Below are 25,512 nucleotides of genomic sequence, written 5' to 3'. Positions count from 1 at the left end.
CAGACCACTGCTCTGCACTCTTCTGTCCAGAAGAGTGCAGTCCTAGGAACTGCTAAGATACTGCGCAGAACCCTCAGACTCCCAGGACCCGAGCATGACATTTTTTATTATATATATATATATATATATATATATATATATATATATATATATATATATATATATATACACACACACACACACATATATATATACACACACACACATATATATACACACACACACACATATATATATACACACACACACATATATATATACACACACACACACACACACTTGGCATCGGAGTCTCTTTCATCGGTCTGACCCACCCTAGACTAGAAACACTGGTCTCCTTCAGAGCCCACCTGTGGGTGGAAGCACTTTTTGCGTGCCTGGCCCTCTTTTGCAGGGGGAAGTTGTTCACCTTCAGGATGTGCCTTCGGCTGCTTGATCTGATGGCATCCACGATAGTGGCCATCCCTGTTACGACCCCCACCAAAGCTCATTACAAAAGGTGGTCGAACATAATCAAGCTGAGGAGTTGTACAAAAAACTTGTACAGCCCACAAAGGGCCGTAGGAGTTGATTTGAAAGTGCTCTTGCTTAAGACAGCTCTTTTGTTGGCCCTAGCATCTGCTAAGCAGGTTAGCAATGTTCATGCATTTTCGGTGCTCCCTGACTGTCTTCAGTTTGCTGTGGGGGGCTCTTGTGTTGCACTGCGGCCCAATCCAGCCTTTGTAACTTATGCTGCATTCCAGGAAACTTGGAACTGGGAAATTTCAGACCTCCAACTAGAAAAAGTACTGTGGAACGCCACTTGAAGTCGTATTTCCTACTTGTGAACTCAGAGAAAAAATATGTACCCCAACTTTACGAGTAACAGCTGAATTACGTCACAAAACAATGTCAGTGCCCATGGAAGCACACACTGTAAATGGTAAACCATAAACAAAAAGGCAACAAAACATATATTTGCATGTAGTTAAATTACAATAATACATATGATCATATAGTAAAACCTGTTCTGCATGTACATTGATGTAGAAATTATATTTTATCTCCTCCTGCTCAAACCTCACTCCCAATCAAAAGTAAAAGGCCCACTCTGCCCCTCTGCTACCAAGCCAGAGATCGGACAGTGAAGCCGACCAAAGCCTGCATGGAGGAATCCATGTAGGCCCAAAAATGACGTCAAAACCCCGTGACACCCCGTCGCACATGAGAGATGTAACCGTATTGCTTAGATTATAAACTCTCAGCAATCAAAAAAAAACTATCAGAGTAATCAGAGACGCTGCTTTGATGTTTAACAGGTGAACCTTGTAGGTGGGCTGATTAAACAGTGACGATCCGAGTCAGACAAACACACTGAGCCATGAAACTATTTGTTGGTGCGTTTATACAGCTACCAGAATTACGGTGTTTCTGCAGTTGTTCTACGTCATTAAACCACGGTTATGCTGCGCGATCATGCGCAGTAGACGCTGGTGCCAACAGGAAGCAGCCCTGTAGTAGTATTTTATTGGTCCAAAACTGGCTTCACTGCTCTCCATTCAAATCAGTGGGGTGGCTTCATCCAGTAATATACTGTCTATGTCTGCTACACCCTCTCAAGCAACAACTGAAAGACAAAAGGAGGCTTTAGAGGCAACACACAAGTTCTTGATCTCAAGTGTAGTCAGAGTACCCCCAGGAGTTAAATTTAAGACTTTTTAAGGCCTTTTTAATACAACCTAGGATGAAATTTAATGCCAACTTCACTGCCGTTTAATGGAAAATCTGTATTAATTTTAAGCCTGAGAAAATTATTTATGAAGTTACATGAATTTAATAAAACATTTTATTATAATACATTCATATTTAACACACTATAGCTTGGGGTGTGTTTGTACTTTGATAAGATAAAATGAATCAAGGACGTCACTTTGTGTTAAAAAGTGATGGGAACATAAGGGTTCAGATAAGGGTTGTGACGATACACTTAGCCCACATGCACGATGCACAATATTGGGTTCACGAGAACAAGACAAGAAGATATTTGAACACTATTTGATGAAATATTCAAAATATAAATAAAATATATTTAAATGGGGGTCTGGAGTTTCCCTAGAAAATTTTGAGCACTGAACACTTAATTTCCTGCTCCCTGGAGACATTTTCTGCACCAATTTATGGTAGAATTGTCTTTATTTATTTTTCTTAGCTTAAACTTTTTTGAACAATGCACATTTGTTTCTTTTATCTTTAAATTGGATTGCATGTTTTCTTATTTCTCAAAGTATTTTCATTAGTTTTTTTAACATTTCTTGTTGCAAGCCATTTTTCAGAAAATATTTAACAAATGCTTTAATGATGGAGACATGTCCCCAGTATCCCCAGCGTAAATGACAACTATGAAATGAATACAATATTTGTGCACTAAGAACTCTTAAGGGGTGAAATCAAAAATACAAACAAATTGTGCAGAATGAGTTGTTGCAATTAGTTACACTTTGGCTAGATAAGGTAATGTAATATATGCCAATTGCTTCAGTGATTGTTCATCCTGTTCTGTTTTTCTAAAGCATCTAAAGGCTGCTTGAAATATAGTATTATATAGTATTGGCTTGAAAGCAGCGGGGATAAGGAGTTGGGCTCCGGTTTGTTTTTCCCTCATTCCCGTGATCAGCGCATCTGGGAGATGTAAGTTTAATGTGCGCTAGTTTGATGTTTCCATTCACATAACGTTAGCCTACAACGGCGGCGCAATGCCGACACACAGACACGGTTTCATACACACCTGTCTCTCTGTTGCTGTTGTATCATTCACTGACCAGTAACCTGCAGCGGGTCTTCCAGCTCCGCTGTTCTATTAGCGCTCGCCAGAGTTTGACTGGCTCGCACGCCGATCCGCTTGTTGTGCTAACCTCAGAGCCAATGCCCTCAGCCTCGTCCGCCAACTTGTTCGTATCTCTGGCTTTGTGAATTTCAGACACTTGCCCATTCTGAGTCGTTGAGCTAACGTTAGTAGCACGTCAGAGACGTTTTCTTTTCTTTTCTAACAAATGACTGATTCGTGCAGAGCTGGATGCCAGAGCTCGTGCACTGCGAACACTTAACAGTCCACAGTGTAAAGCTGAACACTGACGTAAACAGTATCGTTACATATACTGCCGTATGAAAATAAGCCATGGTTGGAGTATTCACCTGACAAGGACAGTATGTACTGCTTCAACTGTTGACTTTTTCTTATAATAAACTGAAGTACAACAAGAAGTACGTGGAGAGTGGCTCGGGTAAACAACTGGTTTGCAAGAGCATGCAGACTCAGATTCACACTTAACATGCATGGTGCTATGGAAAACATAAAAAAGCAACTTTTGAGGTATCAGATGTTCAAGGCAAGGCAAAAAGAAAGCGACAGAAACAAGGAAACCGAGAAGTTTGACCCTTTATGACTTGCGCAGCAGGGGAAGGCTTTCAAGGGTGAGGACAAGTCTGCCACAAGCTCAAACCAGGGCGATTTACTTGAACGTTTTAGTACAATGGTGTACTTACGTTTGGATAAGCCAAAAGACCAGAAAATGGGTAAGAAGAGGTGTCAAGTTTTACACCCCTCAAACAGAACACAAAATGATGAATGAAGAGATGAACAGAGATAAAGAAAGAAATAGAGGAGGCCAATATATATGCAGTACTTCCAGATCAAACTACTGATGATGATTGCGAGCAGGTCTCTTTTGTCATGCCTTATGTGTATCAAATGGAAGTCAATGAGCGCTTCCTCCAAAATAACAGGTGAGCTGATGGTGAAAAACAGTTATTGACTTGCTAAAGAACAATGGCATACAGATCCAAAACATGCATGGTCAAGGCTATGATGGCGCTGCCAAAATGAGTGGTCATGTGCACTGTCAAGTCAACTGCTTACATTTGGTCCTAGTTGAAGCTGCAGAATCAAGCCTTCACTTCATTACCTTTTTCAACCTAGTACAAAGCAGGAGCCTCCAGATACTGCTGCTGGAGATGCCAGGATGTACCTTAAAGCCATAGACTATAAGTTTTTGCCTTGAGATAGCCACCTATAGTCTTTGAGGTCACTGCACTTGCCTCTGATTGCTCTACAGAACTGCGATACTGATCTGTCTAATTCTGTTGATGGAGTGAAGGACACCATGTCCAACCTCAGGACAGAAAAACAGTTTGGACTGTTTAAGAGAAAACACAGAAGCCACTGGGATCAGCATCCCCATAGTCCCCCAAGAGAGCAAAGGCAGAGAAGGGTGCCTGTGAAGTATAGCCAAAGTACTAGTGCAGCCATAGAAAGCCGCTCCTTTCAGTCAGTAGAAGACTAATATAGAGGGAAAGTGTGCTATTCATTCATAGATGTTCTTTCTCAGGAATTACAAAGACGATATAGGGGGGAGGGCAAGACACAGTCCAGTAAAATACTGTACAATGGCCAACAACTGGATAGGCAAGGATAAAATGGGTCCTGTCATTAACCCACTGCTGAAGTTGAAAACAGAGCTTATAGTTTTTAATGCCTCTTTCTTAAACACATCCACCATGAAGGCGATGTTAAAAACACTGATAGACAGCAGTGGACAGGATATCTTTCCAACAGTCATGGAAATGATAAGAACTTAAACGACTATTCCAGTGTCAACAGCAACAGTGGAGAGGTCCTTTTCCAAGCTGAAGCTGGTGAAAGACACCCTCAGAAGTCTATGCACAGAAAAGAGGCTTTCTGATCTCCTCCTCCTGGCTATTGAGAAAGACATTCCTGTAAACCACAGTGAAGTAGTAAACATCTACAGGGACATGGCCCCCAGAAGGTTGCTGCTGTAAGGGAGGAAGGAGAGATAACAAGGGAATAGAAGGAATGGAAATAAAAGATTTTATTTCAAAGTTCAAGACCTTTTTGGTAACAATTTCAGTTGGGTTCCTGTATTTTTGTATTTTGTCAATCATTATTTTTGCAGTGTTTTCCTGTAAAATTATCAAACTAGCAGCAACAGCTTTTTTCACGTTAGTGTGAAGTGTGATGTTTGTTGATTTTGAAGTTCCAATAACACCAAAAGAATTCTATTTATTGCCTTGTGCAAAATGAGCAAGTTATCAGTGAAACTACGTCCTCTCCTTGGTGCAGTCATTTATTCTAAATATATACTTAAAACTAGTTATACAGAAATTGTGGTATAGTTTCCTTTGTTGTTGCCTACTCTTGTGACCTAGTGAATACTAAAGAAGACCACTGTCTCTGTGAGAACTGATTATTTTGTAGAATTGAGTCTGTTGAGTATGAAACAATTGTGTGAGTGTGAGGGAATTAAAATAAATTAGTAAGGAAGTCAGAATTGTGTGAATATATTTAATATATTGAGTTGTGCTTTTAGTTATTACTGTGCCCTTAGAGCAGTATTCTTTATTTATTTTCTGCTAGAACCCTCCCTCCCAGCATATTTTTTTTCAATGCAACGGAGGAGTGAAGGAGCTGCGCCTGTAGGAGGCGTGGCCTCGTGGCTATGCAATGTGTGACTCAGAGTGTAATGGGTGTGTTATTTTTTCCCCCACCAGATTTTCAACAGCTCTCGTTTGATGGACACTAGCTTTGCATCAAGCCCTTTACTCTGCTTGATTGGCAAACCCTAACCCCAACAATGACCTTGCCTTGACCCTAACCTTAACCAACCTAACAGAGGCAACGAGTACTAGCCAATCAGAGGGAGAGTTGTCATAAATCTGGTTGGGGAAAAAAACTATGCAATAAAAGGACATGTTGGAAACTGACCAACCAACACTAAGTGAAGCGTGTACAGCGATGTAGAGCTGGTAGTCAGAGCTATCAGCTGCTGTCAGACTCCCCGTGTCTCCAAGACAAAGAGTGTGGTGAAGCGTTGACAGTCCCTAGAAACCTATTTATGTCCCTTTGAGGGAGCTACTGTCTGGGTGCTGAAGCTGAGCTAGCGTGTCCGGTGTGTGTGTCTATCTGGGTAGTGCCAGTAGACACTTCAGTTTACTCCACCAGCGCTTGTTAAGGCTTACCAGCAGCAATGTGTGAAAGGCAAAACAAACAAAACAAACTGGGGCTACAGATAACCAGTGTTCTGGTATTTATGCTGTATATAAATGTTAAATTATATATTTATATTATATAAGAAGTATACTCTTGTATAAGAAGACAGCAAAAGAGGAAAGGTTTTTCCCATAATTTGGTGTTAATGATTGGTTAATGGAGATATGTGATAAAAGAGAGCATTTTTCTCCCACAAAAAAATGATAATAGTTAAAAATAAGAACATACTATGTCTATAATAACGTGAAATTTGAGAAGTGTATTTTCACTACATTTCACTACAGAGCAGTAAATAAAACAGAGTTGAGAGATATGGGTGTTTGCTTACTCTGTGATAAAATACACTGTGACTGCATCTGACAACTTGTTTAGTTCTCAAGCTGCTGTGTAGTGACATTTTAATCAGGAGATCACATGTTTAGATGTGTAGACTAGACCTGGTTTCAACGCACACACAGACACTGACCACACACACACACACAAATCACCAAAATAAATACTTTATACCCACACATAACCGCATTTGCCAACATATCCAACCACACCAATGAGCCCACCCTGACTCTGCATCCAAATCCGCCATCCTAACTGACTCTAATTTAGCTTTTCAAGTCTCTGTGTGGCACCAGGGTGGCAGGGTGGCACCGCTCGGGATTTGTGGGTGTCTACACTGCCAGGGGGGCATGTGCCCACAAGCTGTCTGCCAGGCTTCAAAGCAGCCTCTCATTTTGTTTGGTGAAAAATGCTGCATTTTATACACTGTCACTTCTACTGAGCACTTTGGGAATTACTGTTGTGCAGTCATTTTTTTTTAACCCTTCATCACTTTAGTTTGTGAGTGTGCCAGCATTAATGGGAGGTATGCATGGATGCTGATAACCACCTCTTTGTTTACCCTCTGTATTTAGAACAAAGAAAGTGCTCAGAGACGTCCTTGGACAAAGGAGGAGAAAGACAGTGCTCTTTGGATAGGAGGCCTCTGAGATCCAAGGTACTTATGTTAAACAGTTCATCCAAATGACAAAAACATACTTTATAGCCAGAACATACAAAAGTGCCCATCAGACAGTAACAAAAACAATTTAGTGAATTGTTTTTTTAAAAATACTTTATAACTTTGGAAAAAGTAAAAAAAGACCTGGAGGTTGGTATAGTGTTGGAGACATTTGATGTTCCCACCATGACAGTCTTTGATGTCATCCATCAGGTATCACACAGCATCATGGCAGTCTATAAGAGGGCGGTCCGTCTTCCTGCCACAAATGAGCTGGAGGTGATTGATGAAGGTGTTCCTTCCGTCAAGTGGCCTGAACAGGTACCCTGCAAATGAATAGTCACTTCACAGATATGATGGCCTGCTAATCCCATATCAATGTTGACAAAAATTTACAATCACAATGCCGGCTCAACGTTGTGATATCTGTTTGCCATTGCAATGGACGACGGAGATATTCCATAATCATAAGATTCGAACAGGACAAGCAGTGCGTCTCAGTAGTGTTTATTTGTCAGGCATTTTTTAATATAATCAACGTGATCAACCAAAACCCTGTTCAGGGGTCTCATTTATAAACAGTGCGTACGTACAAAACAGGGCTGGAAACGTTCGTACGCCACTTCCCAAGCAAAGGTTGTGATCTATAAAAAACAAAGTTGACGGGGGAATGTGCGTCCTGTAAGTAAACTCTGAACCAGAGGAGGAAAAATGAGAAACTGCGACTCACGTTGCAGAAGAATGAAACGGTTTGAAATGAATAGGCCTACTATTGTGTAAAATAAATCGAAATATTACCTCTGAGTATTAAAGCCTTTCTGTATAAAAAACACCCGTTTGATTGACTCTCCCTGATGTGCGCAAAAACACAATTTAAGATCATTTGCAGCCTCAAAAAGATCCAGATTTAGGATAAAAAACACAAACAGAGATATCTATTTCTGCAAAAGAACGCCTAAAATATTTTGTACAGCTTAAGGTAAACAAGAGGACAAATTACATTTTAAATGATGCAATTTTCAGTGCGTCAGTTGAGCAAATGCGAGTTCATAGTTTCATATTGCCTATTGTTATCAGATGTCCGTTGCCTTTTCGAGGCTAACACTAGGTGCCAGCGTGTGGATGTGATGCGCGGCTTGGCTTGACAATATAACACTATTTTATTAAAGAAATCTTTCAGTGTGTGTCATATAAAACAAGTCATATTTCTTTTAACTCATCAGCAGCCTCATTAAGTGAGTGGGCTGTTTGTGTAGCCTAAATGTTTAAACACAAGTGGAATGCATTTGGTTTAATCTCTTTTCAAATGGGGTCATCCCGTCTGTGTGTCCCCCTCCAGCCAGTGACGTCACTCCTGCAGATCGGTTGTAAAGGGGTGGAGCCCCCTTTCCTCCGGTGCACAAGCGCTGTGTGAAAGTGCGTTTTGTACCCATCAAACAACATGCTTCAGCCTCACCAAAAGGAATGTCAGTATCACACTGAGTTGAATTTAATTTTGTAGTTTTGTAATTTTGTAGTCCGTCAGAATTTGCCTCCTTTTCTTCCTGCACTCAGGACATATTAATATTAATGAGGGGCGTTTCACTGACCATTTATAGACAGCTATGGGGGTTTGAAGGGTCGGACATGGAGCTCCCTCACATTTCAGGCTGATTGTGATTTATAAAGGAACTTACTTACAAGTGTGCGTACGCACGGTTTTATAAGTCTGAATATTTTTTGGCGTACACTTTTAGTGAAGTTTCTACACAGTTTTATAAATGAGAACCCCGGTGAGGTACGACTGGCATCACTCACAGACTAGATGTGTGGTGAGGAGGGCAATCGGGATGATGAAGGCTAAGTGGCAGTATGTGTGACAGCATCTGCCTTAAGGCTCTCATGTGTAAATGTAACTACATACACAATGGCAGACTGCTGAGCAACAGGTAGGTAAAAAAAGGAGCAAAGTCGTACAGGAAAAACATTTTAAGATAATTAAAAACAAGAAATTCAAAGATACATATGAGCATTCTAACTAGGGCTGCACCCTAATCGACTAAACTGCGAAGAAGAGTTGACAAACCTTTCATTAGGCGGGTGGTGGCCAAATCCCCTCTAAAATCTCACACTGTATTCTTGAGCTGCCCTTGTCACCAAAACGAAAGTATCAGGGGATTGTTGCAACACGGACTTTCTCTTGTAACACAGAAGTCACTTGCCAGGGCTGTTTCTCAATCTGCGTTCTTGTCTGTACTTGTGTTCTTGTGGACTTGTGAAACATCATCAGTCGCAGCTAAAGTACTGTTCCAACTAGCCAAGTACAGTCAAATACCTGGATGTGTTCTCACTCAGCCCGAGCCTGCATTGGTGGTGACTTGTGTGGACTTCGGATAGCCAGATATCCCAGAATGCATTTCGCCGCCAAAAAGCAGAAATGCCGGAGGAGAAAACTCACAACTGTAACTTATAATACTGCTGTTCTTGTGTCATATATAGTAGTTTTAAGAGTTTTTTATGTGGGAATATTGTTGTCCAAATATGTGGTTGAATTCTCAAGACAGAGCTGATTAAAAAAATTGCTATGACGTTTTCTGAGATGTGAGGTCCTGCCCGCTAACGGGTTCGGTCGTCATCAAGTCCAGTTCCAATTGCTGAATGACTGACTGGGTGCTCCCGTTCCTGGGAGTTTGTACTCCCGAGCCGAACTTGCCAAGTCCGAGCTTTAAAGTACAGAAGCCCGAACTTGGTGAACTCGGTATTGAGAAACAGCCCAGGACTCTGACTTGAGGAATGACAGCAGGTTCAGGCAGGGACAGGAGAGGTGTCAAGCCTAATTGACTAGGAAAATCAACGCAGGGCAGCTCAAATTATAACCACAAATTGTGTTCTACATGCAAGGTGTACTGATGTTTTGTGGTAAGTGTATCGGTATGAATATATTTTATTGTATTTTCATATCTGTATTGTATTGTAGTTAAATGATACTAAAAGTTGTTTATTTACACTGTACATGTAAAAGCCTATCTAGGGTCAAGAGAAAATTAGCAATAGCTATAAACTCTCTGCAGCTCTGCATCAGTTTCTTGGTCTGTATTGGAACTACATTTAATGCAACTATTAATTTTTTTTTAAATTAAACTAAAAATTTAATTTACATGCAGTTCCGTAAAATTTCTGTTTGTTCCTGTTGGTTAAGTCTACCTTTTGGGCAGAGGTAGTGTCCACATGTGCCTTTCTCCACAACCTCTCCATTTTATATGGGGACTATGTAGAGCTAGATATAAGGACAAGGACCAGCCAGACCAGCCTGAGGACCAAATGCCAGGATACAATTTAATAAAGTGGCAGCAGAGGTTTTTGCTCATGGTTCTGCCATCCCTGCACTGCAAGAGCCTGATTATCAAATTCAGCTCTAAACATTTATTGTACATGGTTTGTGTCGCTGCAATAATTGTTCATGTTTAATTAGTAAGCTCTCCCTATTTAGTAAGTTCAGGTTCAGCTGGTTTCCGTAATCACTTAATCATATGGCATATATTTAACGTGACAATAAAAAAAAATACTGTTTGAACACAACCTTTCATTTAGAGGTAGCCTTATGCAATAAACCACATAAATGTCACATTTGACCTCCTTTTTTTGTTTTCTCTATTCATTCACAATAAGAACTAGTTATTATTTTACTAGAAGTCCTTGAAGTGTAAACCGCATTTCTATTGTGGCAATACTTGTTTTGATTTTTACAAGTTTATAATACATGAGTGCAGTCATTCACACATCAAATTATGTTTGTGATGTTACACAAGGAACATGACAGTCGCCTACTGGGTCAGATTTGAGCCTGAGATTTCAGTTGCGAAATCTTAATTCTGTAGGATTTATGTTAGTCCCTGGACAGTTGTAACATAGTCAAAAGGTCTTGTTGTGATGTGATCATATGAAATGATCTGGCCCCAATTGGGCTGTCATTGATTTGTGCGGGTCTGTCTATGTTTGCTGGTTTTGCATTATAACTTCAGTATATGGAGGAAAACTAGGGTCAAAAGTACTGTAGCTGTGAATCAAAGCAGAGATTTCTGCTCCTGGTGCTGCTATCCCTGCTCTGCAGGAGCAGGATCATCAAATGGAACACTGACTGTAAATTACTGTATGAACGCAACCTTTCATTTGAGCTAGCATTATGCTATAAATTAGAAATATTTCACATTTGACCTTATGTTTTTTCTATTTATTTACGATAAGAACTACTTATTGTTATACTCTGCGTTCAGGGATGGTATGATTCATAGATTTGCACAGGCATAATAGTAAAAAGATGCTTTTGGCCCGATTAAAGAAATGTGCACCAGGCACAAAGTAGAATGAACTCAGGATGTATCGATGCATCGTAACATCTTTGCATCTGTACAATCCAATTTCTCTATGCCTTTATTATTTAGAAATGTGACCATTTGGTATCAAATTGGTTACATTACATTACATTCCTACTAAGGTGTTTCTCTCATCTCTCAACTACTGCGGAGGCCAAAGCATGTTATATTAGATTAATGTGGAGGGAGGAAGAGCTACACGTTCCTCTGAATTCCTACAAATGAAATGTTTGGAGACAATTATTATTTTTCAGGAGAAACGCATGCAATTTGCAAAATATGCTGCGTCGCTATAGAGTACACAGGCAGCACGACTCACCTCAAAACTAACTCACCTGAAGCGGTGACATGGTGTGAGCGTGAAAACATCTGCCACAGCCTCGGATTAAGCTCTAGCTAGCCCCTGTGGTACTGATAGCAAGACTGGTGAGCAAAGTATTGACACTTCCTACAATTGTTTAACTGTTACATGTGTGGGGGGTTATAAAAGTGTGGACTGGAGAGAGAGAGAGAGAGAACAGGAAAGAAGGACTGGTTTAAGGCAAGGTCCAGTTTTATTTTATCTCTTATGTAATATATTGTTTTAGAGGTTAAAAAGAAACTGCATAAATGAGATGCTTACAGAGTTGCAGTACTAGAGAGAGTGCTGGATTTCTGCATAAATGGTCATAAAATGTGATCAGATCTTCATCTAAGTCACAACAATAGGCAAACACAGTCTGCTTAAACTAATACCATACTAAGAATTCAATGTTTTAATGTTTTTATTGAGCACAACGTGTAAACATTAAAAATGCAGGGTAGAAAAAGTATATGAACACTTGGATTTAATAACTGGTTGACCATCCTTTGGCAGTAATAACCTCAGCCAAAGGTTTCCTGTAATTGCAGATCAGACCTGAAAAACGATCAGAAGGAATTATGGACCTTTCCTATTTAAAAAACTGTTTCAGTTCAGCAATATTCTTGAGAATCCCAAGAATATCATACCACAGCATCTCAATTGGGTTGAGGTCAGGACTCCAGAAAGTGTATTTTGTTCTGCTGGAGCCATTCTGTTGTTGATTTACTTCTGTGCTTTGGGTCGTTATCCTGTAGCATCAGACAGATGGCTTTGTGTTCTCCTGCATAATGTCTTGATAAACTTTGGAATAATTGTTTCCGTCAATTATAGTATCCATTTTAGGATCCGAGGCAGCAAAGCAGCCCCAAAGTATGATTCCCCCTCCACCATACATCACAGTTACAATGAGGTTTTGATGTTGGTGTGTGCCTTTTTTACTCCACACATAGGGTTGTATGTTCCTTCCAAACAACTTAACTTTGATCTGTCCACAGAATAATTTGCCAGTAGTGCTGTGAACATCCAGGTGCTGTTTTGCAAACTTCAGATGTTAAGCAATGTTTTTCTAGGACAGCAGCAGCAGCTTTCTCTGTGGTGTCCTCCCATGAACTACATTTTTGTTTAGTGTTTGACGTATCGTAGAGTCATCAACAGAAATGTTCCAGATACATCTGTAAGTCTTCAACTGACACTCTAGAATTCTTCTGAACCTCATTTAACATTCTGCATTATGCTCATGCAGTCATCTTTGCAGCAACAGAGCTGAACTTTCTCAATTTATAGATTATTTGTCTTACCATGGACTGATGAACATCAAGGCTTTTAGAGATACTTTTGTAATCCTTCCCAGCTTCATGCAAGTCAGCATTTCTAAATCTTAGGTCTTCTAAGAGCTCTTTTGTTTGAGGCATGGTTCACATCAGGCAATGCTTCATGAGAATAGCAAAATTAAAATTGGTGCGTGTTTTTATACGGCAGAGCAGCTCTAACGAACACCTCCAATCTTGTCTCATTGATTGGATTCCCAACTCCAATTATCTTTTAGCTTAGTTTAAACTGACTGTTTGTCCATTGTTGTGTGTTTATGAACAATTTATGCAGAAATCCAGGTAATTCCAAAGGATTCACATACTTTTTTTCTGTGACTGTATATCATACTTTAGTTATCTTTAGTCATCTTGTAAAGCTATTAAATAAATGTTGTGGAGTAAAAGTATAAAGTAGCATAAAATGGAGATATTGAAGAAAATTACAAGTACCTCAAAGTTATACTTACGTACTAGGAAATGTACTTAGTTACATACCACCACTGACAATGTGTTAGTCTAACTCTCAATACTTTCTGACTTCCTTGGCTGAGTGCTACAGACAGGGTACTGTCTTTGACACTCAGTCCCAAACCCATTACTGAAGACTGTTCACAAATGGTTTCATAGAAAAAAGTCTTAGTTTCCTAAAGCTGCTGGGTACTGTTGTTTTTAGCAAATGTTTCTCAAACATGAGTAAATAGTCCATTTGTTGGGGACTGTTTTCAGCCATGGATTAATACACATTCTCTAGTGAGTATTAAAAGCAGCAAGATGGTGTTTGTGGCATTGACTTAAAAAAATGTTCATGGAAATGAAAGAAAGTGTCACCCAGTGCAACAGTGTGGCTAGTTGATGTTTTTTTTGGACAACAAAGGAGCTCTATGGCACAGGTGAATAAGATATATTAAGCTTTGATACACACGCACACACACACACGCAAACACCCTTGTTATACTTGTTAGTAGGATCTATTCATCATTCTATTCATTCAGTCATCGTGATGTCACACATTGGTTTGGGAACTGCCGTTTTGAAGCCTCAAGTTTGGCAGATTGGCCGCCACTATGTTGATTTTTTGCAACCAGCCGAACTGGACGTAACCACATTTGGACGAGACAGTGGTGCTTGCGAGCTTGGATGGCTAGCTGCAGCTGTAAATCATGTTAACTGTGTATGCTAATTGTGGCTAGTTAAAAACAAACTCAAAACAAAACATACTTGCCACGAAAATGAACAGCCGACAGTACAATGTACAATAAGGGTTAAAAGAGTTAAATGGAAAATAAAAACAGGCAGAGGGGTTGAGCAAATAATTCAGTTACAATTATTCTGAAAAGAGCATAAACAGATAAGTACACTTAATCTACTCTCTCTAGCTAGTCTGTACTCGGGTCCATAGCAATCTTTGGGTCCACTGAAACTCCAAAAACCCTCGGACACTACAGAGAAACCAGGACATGTCTGTCCGCAGGCCACTTTGAATCCCCGTTATACTCTGGACCCACCTGCACGTTTACAGGTGGACAGAGGTTCCTGCAAATCAGTCAGGCGCGAGATTTAAGACCACTTCCTTCACTCTGTTCAATCTCACTCTCGTTATCTTTTCACTCAATTACCTACTAATTTCTCACTGTGTAAATATTTAACTAAAAGCAATGGTAAAACAAACAAAAAAAAAAAACAAAGAAAAAGAAAACAGGACAGTAAAAGTTACAGTGCAAGTTATCAATCTACTAGTTAAAGGCAGAGGTAAAAAGAAAAATCTGCAGTCTTAATTTAAAAGAACTGACAGTTTCAGCAGACCTGCAGTTATCTAGGAGTTTGTTCCAAATATACGGAGCATAATAACTGAACGCTGCTTCTCCTTGTTTAGATTTGACTCTGGGGACAGAAAGCAGACCTGCCCCAGACGACCTGAGAGGTCTGGATGATTTGTAACGAAGCAGAAGATCAGAAATGTATTTTGGCTCTAAACCATTTAGTGCTTTATAAACTAACAGCAGGATTTTGAAATCAGTTCTTTGACATACAGGAAGCCAATGTAAAGACCTCAGAACTGGAGTGAAGTGATCTACTTTTTTGGTCTTAGTGAGGAATCGAGCAGCAGCGTTCTGAATCAGCTGCAGCTGTCTGATGGATTTCTTAGGGAGCCCTGTAAGGACGCCGTTACAGTAGTCGAGTCGACTGAAGATAAATGCATGGATAAGTTTTTCCAGGTCCTGCTGAGACATAAGTCCTTTAATCCGTGATATATTCTTCAGGTGATAGTAGGCTGACTTTGTAATTGTCTTAATGTGGCTCCTCAAATTCAGGTCTGAGTCCATGACTACACCAAGATTTCTGGCTTGATTTGTGGATCTTAACATTACAGATTTATGTCGAGCGCTGACTTTCAATTGTTCCTCCCTGGCTCCAAAAAATCTTTGTTCAATTGAAGAAAATTCGGGCACATCCAGCCGTTGACCTGCTCAATACAGTTACTCAGCACCCGTATGGGATCATAGTCCCCTGGTGATATCGTTATGTAAATCTGTCTGTCATCATTATGGTAACATATTTATTTGTTTTTCATAATCTGAGCCAGTGGAAGCATGTAAATGTTAAACAAAAGACGCCCCAGAATGGAGCCTTGGGGAACTCCACGTCATTTTTGTCAGCTCAGATGTATGATTACCTATAGACACAAAGTAGTCCCTGTCCTTTAAGTAGGATTCAAACCAGTTTAGTACTGTGCCAGAAAGTCCAATCCAGTTTTCAAGTCTGTCTAGTAATATGTTGTGGTCGACTGTGTCAACTGCAGCACTGAGATCCAATAATACTAAGACTGAAATTCTCCCACTGTCAGTGTTTAAATGGATGGATAGTCACTGAAGACCTTAACAAGAGCCGTCTCAGTGCTGTGTTGTGGTAGAAAACCTGACTGGAAGACTTCAAAACAGTTATTTAGTGCCAAGAAAGCACTAAGCTGTTGAAAAACAGCCTTTTCAATGATTTTACTTAAAAATGGGAGATTTGATATCGGCCTATAATTGCTCATTAGTGACCTGTCTAGATTGCTCTTTTTTAAGAGTGGCTTAAGGGGTGCTGTTTTCAGGGCCTGTGGGAAAAAACCTGACAGGAGAGACATGTTGACAATTTGTAGTAGATCTAAGGCCATCAGGTGAGAAGTAAGGTCATTTTACCATTATTTCTAATGGAACCAGACTTCTTTTGCAACCCAAGGAGTTGCCTCCTGCTGGCTGTTTGATAGAATGCAGGTTTAATGGACTTCCGCATTCGCCTCAATTTTCAGACCCGGAGGTTCCTTATGATTCAGAGTAGGTTGCAAAGTGTCTTACAGTAATATTAAAATAAAAAAGACATTGCACTCAGGTTTTTGGCTGACATGTTTACTTTTGCCTTCCTCTTCTCTTTTCAGAGTGAAACCTCGTCCTGTACTCATATCATGTGCCCTATTACTTGATCTTTTAATTATTTATTTTTCTCATTTCATCATATCACATCAATATTACAATAAAATAGACCAAATCTAAGGTGTATTTTATTGATAATATTACCAATGACAGGAGTAAAATACTTTGAATATCTTCATAGTGTGTTTGTGTTGTGGGTGTACTAGAGGCTGTCTTTTACAAACATATTTTGCTCTGTTTTGAACTAAAACATGATTAAAAACACACAACGTTGAAGCCTTACGCACCAACAAATCGCACATGTTTACTGCCCGGTAGCATCTTATCATGTTTTTGAAAAAAGATGAAACCGGAGAGAAATATCACTTTAACACCCCTTGTTGATGGATTTGTCTACACACAAGCTGATGTCTGTGTAATCAGAGATGCTCTAAAGCTCTAATTCAATCTGCCCTGTCGCCCTCAGAAGATGAAGGACCACATACAGTCTGTGATTAAATGACCACCCACACCGACAGGCAGACAGACACAAAGTCAGGCAGACAGGTAGGAAACAAGCAGGGTGAGTGGGCAGGTGGGTAGAGAGGAGAATAGACAGGGTTGCAAGACTGACTAGAAAAAAAATAACCTTTCTGTGGTAACACAGACAAAATGAGTTTCACCTCCATTTCTAGCTTTCTGTCCCTCTGTCATGACTGGATTTAGTTACTACCTCGTTTAGTCATGTGGAACAAGCTGAATTACCAAGAAGTTCATTAAAATAGACATGTTTTATTTACAGTTAACAGCTACTGCAACACCCTAAATTACATTTATTTGTTTAGCTAAGGCTAGCCATGGCTATCTCACCAGCTAAGTTTTTCTCATTTCATAGAGCTCTCTTGCTTTAGCAGTCTCGATTGCTGTTTCTCTGTGAATTTCTACAGCATCATTTCTTATATTAAGGTAATGTTAGAAAGTCATATTCAGATCTTAACTAAATGGAGATAAGTTAGAGAGTTCCTGTGTTTTGCCTTTGTGGGGCAGGTGGTTTGACCTGAGTGATGTTCCAAGTTCTGACTACACTTGTTCAGACAGAAAGCGAAGCAAATTTTTGCGGGCAAGACAACAGCCAAAGACCCAGCTGTACGTTAGCTGTAAGATAACTAGCAAGGGACACATGGACCGTGTCTGTGGTAGTGTGCCTGTTTGTATGTGTTCATCTGACTGACCGCTGTCTCTCTCCTTTGGGTTACCCTTCTGTATGTTAATGAAGCACATTCATAAAACCCTTTTTCTTGCACAATTTGACACATTTTCAATTCCCATTGCCGCAAATTTGCATCTAATCATGTCTCTCTGTAATGAAGACTCTCCATTGACTTTGAAATTGTGTCCCTTCTAATATTGTGTTCTGTCTGAACACACCGTTAGAGGCCCATCTACTGTACTTAAAGTAAGTTTACTTACCTGCTGACTTTCCTGCTACCACCCACCAACATATGGTAGAAAATATTAGTGTGGAAATCTTTGCGCACGAATTGTTAAATTATTTTGAGTAAAAGGAGCAAATTATATTACTGTTAAAAAGATTTTTAAGTGATGTAATGTCATGTAATTGCTTTTAAAAAATGCTATTACATAATGCAAAAATTGTCTAAATACTATAATATCCCATACGCTACACTTAATAGACTGAAAATACATCTACAGCATGTTAGCCATTGTTGCCTCTGATTCCAAAAAGACAAAGAAAAGCATCAAATCAAACACGTTCTGTCGATAGACTAATTGTTTCATCTCTACATCCACCCATCCATGTGTCTTTCTACTTCCCTGAGTGCAGTAAATTGCTGTCAAAGCCATAAGTTTGTCTTTTGTTGAATGTTCAAAATTTGAATAAATTCTATTGAATTACAGTCCTGCAAGTTTATCAAAATGACTTTAAAAGTATTTCAAGATTGTCAGTGGCAAGTACTTGGACATGAATTACTGCACAATAAATGTCACAATGTCATAATGAAAGTTGAAACTACATCTGAAGTTCATGTCAGTTCAAAGGTACAGTAGGCTGTTTAAACTTGAATATTCACTGAGCCATATTATCATATTTTCAGTTTGTTTGTCTTGAAATATAATGTATTGCACATTGTTGTCAGTCAAGGGGTGGCTAGGTCTGATCCCAGGGGAGTTGAATGATACGATGATACTAATGATACATTTCTGTCTATATTGTTTTTTATAGTGTGTATGTATGTGTTCTCTATCCTGTAGCCTATGTGTGATTTTATTATTGTATTATCATTATTGTATAAGCAAGCACATCGTGAGCAATGCACAATCCTGAGTCAAATTCCTCGTATGCGCACACATACTTGGCAAATAAAGCTGATTCTGATACACACCCACACACACTTGCACATGGACACTCACAAACAACTTTGTGGCACTATCATCGTGGGCACCCGTAATAGACACCCTAGCCTTAACTAACCTGAACCCCTCGAAAAGCACTTTAAACTTGTGGGGTCCAGCAATTTGGTCCCCACAAAGCTGTCTGAACCCACAAATATAGTGGAATCCCAGTTTTTGGACCCCACGAATGTAGTAAAACAAGCCCACACACACACACACACACACACACACACACACACACACATACAGCCCTTGGTGTCTACTGCCATCTACTGTTTGACTGTTCAGATTCAAGTTAATGAAGATGATGGTATAGAATGCAGTTTGGGACGTATCATGTTGTTTTACTCTGCCAAATCAGAAGTATACTTGTTGAGATGAAATGTATGGTTGTCATTTTTTGATTATATTTGATGAGTTGAGCATCGCTGAAATCAGCAGCAGTTTTGAAGTTAGTATATGTATATATCCCCTCAGAGCTGAACACATGTAATGGAATTTCAGTTAATTATGTTTAACATCACTGCTTTAAACTGGTTCTGCATGGTCCCAACACTGCCATTACAGGCCTTATTTTGTTAATATATTCCGTTTAAGCATTTAACTGATTTAAGTGGTCCTTTTAATCTTGAAAAAATCACTACAAATAGTAACATGTAATTGCATTAATACAAATATGCAGTTATTCAACAAAATAACTGTTTTTCTGACACACAAGTGTTACATCAGTGTAAATACAGTACTGCAAGTGTAAAGCACTATGGAGTTTCAAGAACCTTCAGAAACATTTCCACTTTCAACAAACCTAATTTAAACAAATAATTATTTTTGTCTTTATCTTTTTACCACTGTCCACTACAATTGGTGTTGGCATTATACTTGCATGAGTTTGGAGTTTGGCTGACTTAAAATGGAGATATCTCAAATGTAGAAAACATGGTTGTAAGTGGTAATTATCTGCTTACTGTTCATCTGCCTCAAAGGGACACTGCATCTAAACATCCCATATGATCACCTGCTCTGTATGAAGCACCATGACATCTAATGCCACACACAAGACCCATGATGACAAACTCATTGTGCCCTTGTGTAAAACTACTATTAATACATTTCAAATCATATGGAGAATATTTGGCCTGGCATAACAAAGAAACAAGAGAAACAATAAAATCCCAATGCACAGTGGACAGGCAATGGTTTGCATTACTTTATTAAACAGACCAGACTTAAGTTGCATCCCATGATAATTATGAACATGTGCCTTCACGCATGGATGTGCCACAGCAGGAATTGACAGCACTGTTATTACATACAAATTATCAGAAACTGTTATGTGCGAATAAACCCGCACTTTCACAAGTGGTTTACTATTAGTCTACTATTTAGTACAGGGACCTAAAGAAAAATATAAATTTACACAGAAAAAAAATAATGGTACCAAAAATTACAATACTTTAGAGCTCTCTGGGGAGCTCATGTCTCTTACAGGGTAGCTGAGCTCCACATAGCTCTCCTGTGTTTCACACCCTGATTGTGGGATTATATTTGTTAAAGCATTAACATTTAAGCTGTATTTTATTAAATTATATTACTTAACACACTGTTGGGTAGTTTCATCTATAACAATGCATCATAATACACAAGATGATCATCTGTTTTTTTTATGTAAAATCTGACAAATCTCACATCTCACAGTTGTGTTTTATGTGTATTTATTAATAGATTTTCCTAAAGTTTTATAATTTTAATGTGTGTTTTATAGGGCATTATAGAGCATTATAAGGGTATTTATTATTAAATTATGTTTTCCTCACGCTTCAAAGAATCCTTCCTGAAAATGCAGAGAGAACTGAAGTTTGTTTAAAAAGCATTAACTAAAAATCTTCCTCTATAAAAAGCATGTAGGCCTATTATCAAACATATGGATTATATGGATGAGTTCGTACCGTAACAGTTTTGAATCAGGGCTTTTGTTACCATAAAAGAAGTTTGAGTGTCAGTTGTTTCGAGGCAGTCAGATTTAAACATGAGGAAGCTGTCCGTCCTTCTATCCCCGAAGGCGAACGGAGGGAGGAATGTTTTCCTGTTGCACAAAACCTTTGATCTCACACCCCCTAATCACTTCCTGAAGATTATACAGTACGTGCACCTCCGCACTGCCTTCTGCCCTGTGTGTGTGTGTGTGTGTGTGTGTGTGTGTGTGCGCTCGCGTGTGTGTAGCGTGTGTGCTTGCCTGAGGGCAGCCAGGGCAGATGTAGTCCTCGGTGTCCAGCCTGATGACAGACTGAGATAGGGAAGAAACAGAGACAGAAACATGATGTCATCAAACAGTGACAACTGAGAGGAGCTATAAATAAGTTTGGCAGTCATGCTGAAGTGCATAAAGTCAAGAGAGTCAGCACATTTTTACACTGCAAAAATAAACAGATGGAAGTGCTGGTAAAGTCATTCGGCTAGTTGTCAGTAGGCCTTTGGCAAGTCTCCGTATCATTATGGTTTTTGGGGGCAGTAAAGGCGTCTCAGGAATAGCAGCTACTTTGTGATTGAATAAAGAGGATATTACATCACTTACAAAACTGTAATGGGTCCAAGTGTGAGCCTGCAACAAGAGACATGAAAGTGTGGGTGCTTGTAGAGATTTATTATAGGAAAAACACTGAATAATGAGTCATTCATGTGTATGTGATACAGTGAAAGAAATGCAAGAAAAAACTCAATATCTTTCCAGTTTTGTACTTTTATCTGCCAAATGAAGGATGTTCTCTCTCCTCATCGCACAACCTTATTACTAAAGAAACTTGTGGTTGGTGTCACTGCACAATAGACTGTATTTACTTTATTCATACAATTATCTTGTGGAGTTTTAACAGCTACCTTGGTATTGTGGTGGTAGCAGTTGGAGTTACTGCTGTTGTGGCTGCTCTGATCAGTTTGGGAAGAGCCCACAAGTTAAACGACAGAAACACATGGAAGTGTTTTCTGATCTGCCTCCCCTGTCAGCAGGATGACATCATTCGTCTGCGCCCTCCAGAACTGTTACGAATCACTGTTGAAAAAGGACAACTCTATGGTTAAGATCTGGTTAGGTTTGGGCACAAAAACACCTTGGTTAGATTTAGGGAAAGATTATGGTTTGGGTTAAAATGACTACTTCGCTAAGGTTAGGGGACCTTTGCCATAACGGTAAACACTTGGTAATGTTATGGAATGATCGTGGTCATGCTTTAAAAAAAAAAAATGAAATGTTGACAGTCAGTTGGAAACTGGAAACAAACAGCGGTCTCCCATTAAAGTGCAATCTTTTGTTGACCCATCCGACCACTATTAACTCCTTGTAACATGGACTTTGTTACTGTGCAACAACAAATCACCTGATTTCTTCCTTTGCGCTATGTTGTCATTCTCAACACAACTACTTTCATCACATTATATACATTCTATAATACTTTAGCCTGTAAAAATTTTTTTCAACTTTTTCAATATTAAACCAAGACCGCCATCTGTTTCTAACCCTAACCAAGTCCATCAGATAGATGCATATAAGCCACTGTGTTGCCTGATGTAGTGCAAAATAAACAATCACAGCTGTCAGACCATGATCAATCTAATCTAAATGAGCTGCTTAGGTTTAGTGCAGTTTTGTTTGGATTTGTTTGAGATGTGTGGATAAACTTTGGATTTTACCTTTTAAACAACATGGTGGTATCTATGAAGTCCCTTAAGTGTGTGTTTAAATCTTAACAGTGGTGTTTAATGTTATGTTCTTTTAATTGTATGCACAAAATATTCATTCACTAATTAAACTACATGTTACATGCAAGGAGTTGTTAGTTTGTATTATTTTCACAAGACATTTCCGTTGAATGCATTTGTGTTTATCTTGTTCATTCTACCAAGGAAATGTGACTTCTGGACTTCATGCCATTGCAGACTAACATAAACAATGCCAGACACCTGCTGATGTTGTCTGATAAAGTTATATCAGATTATTATTTTTTTTTTAAACTGCATAGTGGTCTGAGTATAGCTTACTGTAACAGAAGAGGAGTTTGATTGAAAAGATATGCTGCTCTGAATTCCCAGTTAGCAGGACATTGTGGTAGCAACTGATGAAACTACACCCTCTGTGTCTCCTATTGATCAAATAACACCTCTCTGTGTGGTAACAGTGAAGACATGAGGAGTGTCTGTAGTGGGAAAAACAGCTAAAATGTTACAAACACACTCACTGTCCACTTCTCCAGAGGAATCTCTGTCAGTGTGGCCAGTAAGCCGAGTGTGCCTCCCAGTGGTTAACACTGGCACTACAACACAGTACAACACAATAGAAGGATCAAGGATATCTTTATTATCTTCAAAGGGCAATTTGTTGTGCAGCCAGCAGTATCAACACAATGACAATTGAATCAACTGATAGACATTTCAAGGCACTAAATAATATAAATTAAACAAATGTTCAGTTGTAGGGGAGAGCGGGATGAATTGAGCCTGTGGGGAAGTTGAGCTACCCCTTGTTTCTCGGCAGCCATAGACAAAATTGGTCATGTGACCACACATTTTTTAATATTCATCCATTTTACTCAACCTGTGATGGGGAAAAGTCCATGGAATAAGTGATAAGTTCATTTAAGATCAACAATTACAGACAGGTTTGAGAAAATCTTACGCATGTGTTAGTGCTTTAGAAAGTTACAATATGAGGCTATACTGTTAGCATGACGTTACCCCTGAACTGCTGGATGATGCAATTTTGTTAAAATGGCAGGGATGGGATGAGCCAAAAGACATGGAGGAAGTTAAGACAGATATTTTGCTGTAATTTTACATTGCATTTTTATGCATCAACGAAATGATGTGACATTATGCATTTTAGACCAGAAACCATCATGTCATGCTTCTATAAATGGAACACTGACAGGCTTCAACTCCTATTCTGTATTTGGACAGAGTAGTGGGAGAGGTACACAAATGGGAAGTCCATTCATCAGGTGGCACGGGACGTGATGATAAACAGGATGACTTTAAAGTGATACATTGCAACTGTGTTTCTAAGCCTAAAGTCTAAATTCCAGGGTAAAACAATCCTGTCTAAAGTCAGTGCTGAAGTTGAGGTTGAAACTTTTAAGATGACATGAGATAAGATCAACTTTATTGTCCCCTAAGGGAAATTTGTCATGGGCATCAGTGCCCATAACGCTGCAGTAACAACAGTAACACATATGGACTTTACACTCATACAGTCGGCATTCATTTACATTACATTGCTCAAGTATCTGAGTCACTACACCAGTCAGTAATTGATTACAAGGTAAATAGAGTGATATGAAACCTCTGAATAATTCTATTCAATTGTAATTGAGCTCATAAAGCAGTATAACAAACAATAAAATTACAACCGCTGGAATAAAAAAAAAAGTGTAAGCGACCAGTTTATATAGGAGCACTATGGAAGTATAGGGTTGAAGGACAGCTTATAGCGGTTACTTTTACATCTGCAAGCTCTATAGAGTTACACTGAAGGTAATATGTCATATTCAGAGTGCAGAATATTCCTTCAGAATTTTATGGGCCTGGGAAACTCAAAGATGGTCTGAAAGGAAGTATAGTCTTTCTTTCCCAGAACCTTCATTGCAGCTTTTTATTAGTCTTTCAATATTTATATTGCAGTGGATGGTGAGGGTGCCAAACCAGGATGCCTTTCCATATCTAATCAGACTTTCCAGCACCGCGTTGTAAAATAAAGTCAAGATCTTAGTACTCACCCCAAACAGTCTCAATCTGCGGAGAAAATGCAGTCTTTGGGCCAGTTTGGCACACAAATAGTCGACATATACAGTACATTTCCTTTTAATCGGTTATCCAAGTACTTGTATGAAGTTACTTGCTCGATTTCTCTGTCCCGAATGACTACATTGTCGTGGGCTCTCACTTCCCTGGGATCAAATATCATCGCTTTAGTTTTCAAATTATTAAGGATGAGATAATTCCTCACACACCAAGCTTTAAATGAGACGGTCTCCCTGTAATAAGTTGAAGGGCAGTCACCAACGCGCAAAAACTTAAAACAATTGTTTCGTCAGAGAATTTTATGACATGTTTGTTGGACTGACTACTTCTACACTCATTGGTATATAGAGTGAACAAGATTGGAGAGCTGACAGCTCCTTGAGGTACCTGAACAATGACCCAACAAAGACAAGACAGAAACACCAGGTATATTCACACACAGGGACTAACGAGCAGGGCGGGAGCAACACAGGTGAAAGACATGAGGCTAACCAGGCACAGGCAGGGAGAGAGAGCCGAGGAAAACAGAGACAGACATGCAGAGGGATCACTGGGGTAACAGACATGACAAGGGTTACCGAACACTAGAAGACCGACAAGACAGACCCCCAAAACCCAACAGACCAAAATAACGCTAACTAAACATAAAAGTGCAAAACACGGCATGGCAGACAGGCAGAGTGTTACGTATTTGCTTTAGACAGTGTAGCATTTCCCTTCACTTGTTGACATAAGGACACAAAGCCCCTAAAAGGCTCATTTGAACATCTACATTTCCATGACAAGTGGGTAACCACATCTGCTGAGGAAAATGGTGTAACATGATCGAAAACCTCCGTGGTGATCAAATTCTTTAGAAGATAATTCAACATTGTA

At 39.3% G+C, this 25,512-nt stretch overlaps 1 long non-coding RNA gene across 1 annotated transcript; it reads right to left on the bottom strand.

The window, feature by feature from the left end:
* Window positions 1-20,048: 20,048 nt before the first annotated feature.
* LOC119882341 lies at window positions 20,049-25,044 on the bottom strand. The gene is made up of 4 exons (XR_005440498.1): window positions 24,612-25,044; window positions 21,724-21,895; window positions 21,422-21,448; window positions 20,049-21,133 (listed from the first exon to the last, which is right to left on the bottom strand). It is a non-coding gene; the product is annotated as an uncharacterized LOC119882341 (long non-coding RNA).
* Window positions 25,045-25,512: the final 468 nt, after the last annotated feature.

This window comes from Micropterus salmoides, unplaced genomic scaffold, assembly GCF_014851395.1.
Source record: "Micropterus salmoides isolate LMB-PRFRI ecotype aquatic unplaced genomic scaffold, ASM1485139v1 Ms_hic_scaffold_10, whole genome shotgun sequence".
NCBI classification, from domain to species: Eukaryota; Metazoa; Chordata; class Actinopteri; order Centrarchiformes; family Centrarchidae; genus Micropterus; species Micropterus salmoides.
Note: the sequence above shows the minus strand (reverse complement) of the source record. Positions and strands in the feature narration are given on the sequence as shown.